The sequence below is a fragment of the Callorhinchus milii genome, unplaced genomic scaffold (assembly GCF_018977255.1).
Source record: "Callorhinchus milii isolate IMCB2004 unplaced genomic scaffold, IMCB_Cmil_1.0 Scaffold8, whole genome shotgun sequence".
Taxonomy (NCBI): Eukaryota; Metazoa; Chordata; class Chondrichthyes; order Chimaeriformes; family Callorhinchidae; genus Callorhinchus; species Callorhinchus milii.
The window spans coordinates 11,554,121-11,562,416 of record NW_024704749.1 but is presented as its reverse complement, the minus strand read 5'-3'; positions in this window follow the sequence as shown (position 1 = coordinate 11,562,416).

The following is an 8,296-nucleotide window of genomic DNA, read 5'->3' as shown; positions in this document are numbered from 1 at the left end:
ACAGCTTGGCCATTGATAAGAAAGTGCTATATCACTGACAAGGCGAGTGTTTAACCCTGGCCTCCCTCCCACTCGCTCAGGCCACAGAGGCTAAACTGTGGAAGTCATTAACTGCTAATGGTGATGTGGGGCTGGTCATTGGGATAGTAATCATTCCCTTTCATCTCCCTCCCCATAGTTATACACACACACACACACTTACTGACACATAGACACAGACACTCACACACACACTTACTGACACATACACTGACACTAATACACATATAGATACAGTGGAGTCCTGTAGCTCAGTGGTTAGAGCACTCGCTTTGCAAGTGAGAGACCTGAGTTCAATTCCAGGCAGAGGGCGAAACCTTGGGCAAGTTTCCTTACTCCACACAGAGCCTAATAATAATCCTCCAAAGCCAAAAAAAACAATAATAAATTGGTCATCTTCAATCTACGACTGTTTGTGGGACATTGCTGTGCGCAATTGGCTGCCGCGTTCGCCCACAAATATACAGTCAATTCACTTTACAGTGTGTTCTGTGAAGCGCTTTGGGACGTCCTCCCGACGTGAAAAGCGCTATATCAAATGCAAGGATTATTATTATTATTATATATACACACACACTTACTGACAGAGACACACACACTCACACAAATGCACACATTGACACATACACGGACACTAATACACATATAGACATGTATACACAAACGCACGTGAACTCATACACATCCAAACTGACACACAAAGAGAAATAGACACACACACACACAGACAAACCTGACTGACACTATGTAACTGGCAGCTCAAACCCCATTTCCTGCTTTGAGTAGCTATTTACGTGACAAGTCAGATAAGGGGATGGGGGGCTGAGATCAATGGGCCAAAGGACCTTCTTCATCATCATCTGACCCTGTCTGTGTGTGATAAGGGGAGTTCGGAGGCAGAGGGTGTGATTCTAGATTCACAGCTAAAAGCAGTCAAAGTCAATCCAGGAAATTGCCCCCCATCACACACGCTCCCCATGTGGAGCCCTGTAGTGGAGTGGTAAGAGAACTCGCCTCTCAACTGAGAGGACCAGGGTTCGATTCCCAGCTCGGGCGAAACCTCAGGCAAGTTTCCTTACTCCAGACACACACACACACGCCTCTGTTTACCAGCAGTAAGTAGGATCCCAGTTGTTAGTCGACTGGCGGATCTGAAGAGATCTCCACTGAAGAGAAAATGCCGCCAGGGCCTAGTCTGACTGTGTCTCAATCGCTAGGACATAAACGGTTAAATTGTCAGATTGATGAATGGAGGGTTAATAACAATGGGAGGTGATTGTCTTTCAGGGTAAAGCTACCGTGTAAAATTTCCCCAACTCCGTCAGTCATCTCTTTAGGTATTTCCGAGCAATCCCTATCCATCGAGAGATAGCTTTCCATACTTACAGCAATCCAGATGTACATTTTAATACATTTCCCTCTCTCTCTCTCTCTATATATATATAAAAGTTACTAACGCTGACAGATTGGAGCCCAACCAGATTATAAAAGCAGAGAAAGTGGTTACTATATAACATAAATCGTGCAAATTCCCCTCACATATTGAATTGCTTTTGATTGGAGGAAATCCTTTTTATCTTACCGTGATGCGAATGTAAATAATGTTATTAACAATAATGCTCGCATTTGATATAGCGCCTTATCACGTCGTTGAGATGTCTCGAAGCTCTTCACAGGACATACTGTAAAGTGTAGTGACTGTAGTGTTTTTGTGGGAGAAATGCGGCAGCCAATTGCACACAGCAGCATCCCACAAACAATTGTGGATTGAGTGACTATTTTCGGAGGGATTATTACTGCTGGAAAGCGATCCGTCAATCAACTAACAACCGGGTTCATATTAACAATAATAATAATAAATGTGCTCTGTCGAAGGATGCAGTGAATCAGAGGTTTCACAGAGAGGAGGCTATTGATTATAAAGAGAGAGAGAGAGAGAGATTGCAGCGAGGCTTCTCTTTAAGTTGAAAATTGAGAGCGTTAGTTAATGCTCTGAATGATGGATTTGTAGAGCTTCACAGCGCCAGATATTCTTACTGAGTATTTCTCTCTTCGCGACACAAACCTGTCGGATCTAACTTGGCGTTTGGTTCCACATCTGATAGCCGTCTCCGTGACTGAGCTCCATTTACTATCTCAAACCTCTCCCCCACCCCCTTCCGCCCCGTATCACACACCCTCTCCCTCTGTGTCCCTTGGAATCGCTGTTTGCTTCTCTTTGCCTCCTTTGTCCTCTCGACCTGAACTGGTGGGATCCTGAGTGACTGGTTTGAGGAGCCAGTGTCTGAGCATTAATTTCTGCATTAATGAGAGCTTGGATTTCTATTCAATCTTCCATTGTGTGAAATCAAGAGAGAGCGAGAGAGAGAGGGAGAGACGTGATTAATCTGGAGTATCGAGAGGAAAGGGAGCTCAACTCTTTCAAGCGAGTTCCTGCCCAAATGTCCAGGCTTTGACTGCAAAGTGTGGATGTCGCTCTGCTCCCGATTAGCGATTAACTCGTCGACGTTTCTGATTCTTGAGTCCCTCCACTTGTTGGTTTGCAAGCCAGTTATGGTTAGCGCCCTCGCCTCGCAAGCGAGAGGACCCGGGTTTGATTCCCGGCCGGTCAGGGCGAAACCTTAGGCAAGTTTCCTTACTCCGTGCACCACTGTTTACAAGCAGTAACTAGGAACCCGGTTGTTAGTCGATTGGCAGATAACTTTCTAGTGGGAGTAATAATCCCTTAAAAATAACTAATAATAATTTAGTCACTCAATCCACGACTGCCTCGCTGCTGTGCGCAATTCGCTGCTGCATTTCGCTCACAGTCAATTCACTTTACAGTGTGTCCTGTGAAGCGCTTTGAGACATCTCAATGACATGATGAGGCCCTGTATCAAATACAAGATTATTATTAACATAAGAACTCCTGGATGAAAGTAGACCAAGGTTCAACTAGTTCACCTTCCACCATCCTGGCAGACACATGTACACATCATGTCCCAAACTATACACTGTATCCCCAGATATTATTTCCTAAACAGAAATCTATCTCATTTGGAGAGAGGGGAAGCTATTGAAAAGAGATATTAACAAAAGCGAATCCTCTGGATTTCCTTTCGCAAACCCTGACGGTGACGTGAAGATTAACCGGGGAGCGGATCCCAGGCAGAACCAGGAATTAAAGTGACAGGGAGGAAGCTGGCTTTCACCAGCTCCTCATTTAAGAATAATAATCACTCAACAACCGCTCACTCCATCGGAGTTAACATCACTCTGAACCCACCTCGCACATTAATCCCCTCCCTGACTGGCTCTAAATCTCAGGTCCGATATTGTGGCACAGACACGGAGATGGTCCTGACGTGACTTTCCTGTACGGTGGGAGGTGAGGTAACCTGCAGCTCAATGCTTTATTCAAACTATGGCTCTGTTGAGTCACGGACTGTGTATACGTGACTTCAATCCGACCATCAATAACCACCTACACTCATCCACTGTCTGTCTCTCCTTGACATGTGTTTACCTATTTGCTATTGTAATAAAAATGGTAATAAAGTGCAATCCCAGAACACGTGGTCTCAAAGTGCTGTATTTGACAGCAATTTACCATGAATTAATAATACTAATCCTCTACATTTGAAACAGCGGCTTTCACGTACCCAAAGAGCTTCGCAGGATATTCTGTAAAGTGTAGTGACTGTGTGTTTTTGTTGGCGAACACAGCGACCAATTTGCACACAGTGGTGTTCCACAAACAGCCGTGAAGTGACCGAATGATTTTATCTGGGGGGGGGGCGATTGTCGGCCAGGACACCGGGAGAGAGAGAGAGACTCCCTTCTCTTTTCCAATAGTGCTGCAGGATCTTTAACATCCAACGGACGGGGCACAGATGAGGAGCGAGTCTCATCTGAAGAATTGTGCCTCTGACAATGCAACACACCCTCAGCTCTGCACTGGAGCGTCAGCTTAGACTGTATGAGGGAAGGAGTTCGAACCCACAGCCCTCTGACTGACTGAGCCAGGCCGACACCTAAAGTGTATTGCGTTGTCGAATGAGGCATTCAGCAGATTTTTTGTTCTAAAACAAAGAAACAATCATCTCTTTGTCAAGACAGCCCAGGAGAGGGGAATGCATAGACTCATTTCCTAGTCAAAGCCCTCGTGAAGGCCTGACTCTCTTGGTTGGGATGACTCACACAGAGGGACCCATTGCGTGTTTACTGAATAACATTAACCTGGCGTCTCTCCACAGACACGTACGTCCATGTCTTGTTTTGCCTCCGAGGCGAACCAGGCAGACCCGGGCGTTTGGTGGGAAGTGAGAGGCAAGCTCCAACAGTTCGGGACTCGGTTCTGCTTAAATTGGGGGGGGGAAGATGTCCTGTCAATTACTCTCTAGCTTTAAATCATCCGTATAGGAGTGAAGTGTGGTAAAGGTGTGCCCACAGCTACAATCAGTAACACTAGTCAACATCAGTGACATTACAAAATAACAGCTTGGTTGCTTTACTAATTCAGTGCCTTGGGATATCCTCCTGATGGGAAAGGCGCTATACAAATGTAATTTGTTGTTATAATAATAATAATCCTTGCATTTGATACGGCGCCTTATCACGTCGTTGAGACATCTCAAAGCGCTTCACAGGATACACTGTAAAGTGAATTGACTGTGTATTCTGTGGGTGAAACACGGCAGCCGATTACGCACAGCAGCGTCCCACACAAACAGCCGTGGATTGAGTCATCAAATTATTCTATTATTATTATTGAACCCAACTAGTCTGTGCTGGTGTTCATACTCCACATCTCCATTCCACACACTCCCCCTGTTCTGCACACAGGGCGCCCAATAAAACACAATAATATTTTCTCTGGCACTTGAACGCTCTAGATTTTCTTTATTCTGTGCGATACAGGAGGGGGCTGTTTAACCCAATGTTTTTTTGTCAGTGTTTTACTTCTCTGAGCAGCCATCCATCCTAAACCCTAAACCCAGGTCCCTGCTCTTCCCTCCCTGTCTCCTCTGTTGCCCTTTCCAAACACATTTAAATTGTCCCCAAAAAACTCCCGACAGGGAAAACTTCGACAACTGATTTAAGACAGTACAGAGAGTTGGGCGCCAGGCAACAGAAACTGAAATTCGCAAGATTGGCATCATGTCTTTAGAGGAATTTTTAATGCTAGTCACTGTAAAAAGATATCAGCCCTCCTCCACTGACAGTCTAAGACGCGGGCGGAGGCATGAAAGGGGTTTGAGACTCTGTTTATTTCTATGTGAGACGGAGCCCAGTACAAAGGAGAGGGGAATGAACGGTGTCTGCTGGCTTTGGCTGACTTCAGCAGGTGTGAGCTGTAATGTTACCGACTGTGGATTTTACACAGCTTTCCCCCAGTGTAAATTGAGCATTTGGTGCGGGCTATCATTCCACGTTCCGCTTTGTGTGGTCTGACTTCAGTCACACATTAAAACTCTCTTTCTTGGTGCTGATGTGGTTTGAGTCCACATCGCAGTGTTGTGAGTCAAAGCGACTCTACAGAGAAGCCTTTACTGGGTCAGAAGGTGGTGCGTTCAAGCCCTTTCCACACCCACCCACACACCCACCCACACACACCCACACACCCACACACAGTCCAGGCTAACGCTCCAGCAGTGCTGGGGGGGGAAAGAACGCTGCATTGACAGAGCTGTCGTCCTTTCGATAAGACTGAGCTCCCCATCTCTCAACCTGTTCGGGTGGATGTTGGGAAAGAGAAGGTAGTTTTTGTCTCTCTCTCCACCCCCCCCCCCGGTGTCCAGGCCAACCATTTCCCCTCCCTGCCTCTCCCCAAGACCTGACGCACAAAAGGGTTAGGCGTCACGGAGACGGGTAGAACAATCTAGAAGAACTGAGCGGTCCTTGTGTGGGTGGGTGTGGTTGGGTGTCATTACTGGGCACAAACGTTCTCACCAATTTGTCGGAACACAGTGTTCCTCCACGGTTCCCAACAACCCGACCTCAAGGCTGTAAATCACACAAAAATGGAAAAGCCAAACAACTCCCCCTCATTGACAACAACCCCAGAGAGTTGGCAGTACCCGCACCGTGTGTCCCATACCGTGCGTACTGTGTGTACCATATACCGTGTGTACCGTATAACGTGTGTACTCTGTGTACCATGTGTACTGTGTGTACTGCATAACGGGTGTACTGTGTGTACCGTGTGTACCATAGGTGTGTACCATACTATGTGTACAGTACCATGTGTACCATACCATGTGTACCATACCATGTGTACCGTGTGTACTGTACTATATGTATGTACTGTACACCTAGGTGGTTGGTGCACACAATGCGCATGCAGTCCATCCCCTCACTCCACACAGTCCAGCTCAGTTTCACACACACACACCCCCACTGCCTGCCCACCCATCACCCCCCCACTCTGCGTCAGCATAAGCGTCCGAGCATTTGACTCATTCCCCCATCCCTGTAGTGCAGTGGTTAGAGCACTCGCTTCGCAAGTGAGGGGATCCAGGTGGGATTCCCGGTCGGGGAGCAAAGCCTTAGGCAAGATTCCTTCTCCACACGCCTCTGTTTACCTAAGTAGGAACTCAGGCGTTAGTCGACTGGCGGATCGCTTTCCGGGGGTAACAATCTCTTAAAAAAACAATAAAATAAGACAATTAAAATAATTTGGTCACTTCAATCCACGACTGTTTGTGCTGAGCACAATTCCTGCTGCGTTTCGCCCACAAAATACAGTGTCACTACACTTTACGGTATATCCTGTGAAGCGCTTTGAGACGTCTTGAAGCCGTGATAAGGTGCTGTAGCAAATGCCAGGATTATTAACATTAATAAAAAAGAGTAGTGCCCAGGCTAGACTGACAGGGGATTTGGCCAAACATGTAAATGATATCCAGCGATATCTCTTCGAGGATTTAGATGTCTCACCTGAACAGAGGGTTGCGACGTCTCTAAGTTGTTATTAGTGTTTGGCCTATTTTAATATTACTTAACTGGCTTTAGAGCAAATTCCTAGGCTGCTCGGGGCCTGAGTTGGATCAAGTGAGAGAGTCTGTAGTGTTCTTTATCCCTTTGTGTTGGGAGCGCAATGTTTGGAGAGCAATTAGAGTCTTAATGAACGTCTGTTAGGAGAAGGAATACAGTACTTTCAATTTGTCCTTCAACTCCACTCTAACCGCATGCTCTGAGCCAAGCTGAATGGAATGACAGGTATTCTGTGAAACTGAGATTCAATAAAGTAGTACCCACACTCACACACCTCCTAAAGTAGGGTGAGAGAGGGAGAGAAATAAGGAGGAGGGATGGGGAAAGGCAAAGGGGGTGTGGGGGGGAACGTGGACAATAAGACTTGAAATGACACCCAATTTTTTGGGAAACATTTTCTCTCTCTTTTTCTCTCCTGCCTCCTTCGCCCCACTTTCTTCCTTATATATATATCTGTCCCTCTTTCACTCTCTCTAATTCTGTCCCTCCCTCCCTTTCTCTCACACTCTCTATCTCTCATTTCCCGCTCTTCTTCCTTCCCATTCTCCCTCCCTCTCTTTCCTCCTTCCCTCCCTCCTTCTCTCTCACACATTCCTGGCCTAATTGTGAAATGCCTCCTATTATTTTGGTGGTGGGGAGGGTGTGTGTGTGTGTGTGGAGAGGGGTTTGTGGGGTGAAGAGAGCTAACAAAACAGGAGTGAACATCACTCTCTGTCTCTCCGTGTCCAGGTAAAGAGATTCCTTCAGTTGCACCTGGTGAAGTGAAGCCAGAATAACACGTGAGCCCCCTCACCCTCGGGGGCAGATCAGCTGAATAGACACAACAATGGGGGGTGCGGAGAGGGGGCTGGGGTCTGGGGGGAGGGGGCCACGGCCTTCAATTAACTCCTTTGGGACACAAAAGGGTAAAACAGCCAGTAAACAGCCCATAATAAACAAACCCAAATCTCCGCAGAACTTGAGACATCGCAGAGGGAGCAAGGGCTGGAATGTGCTTTTCTTTCAAGGTCTAGGAATTTCTCAGAGTAATAATAATAATAATCCTGGCGTTTGATGCAGCGCCTCATCACGTCAGTGAGACGTCTCAAAGCGCTTCACAGGATACACTGTAAAGTGGAATGACTGTGTATTTGTGGGTGAAACCCGGCAGCCAATTACACACAGTAATGCTCCACAAACAGTCAAGTCATCGATTGAGTAACCAAATTATTATTACTTTTATTCTTATATCCCTGGGAGTCTGACGCAAAGCCTTGTGTGTGTGGTTGGGTGGGGTGGG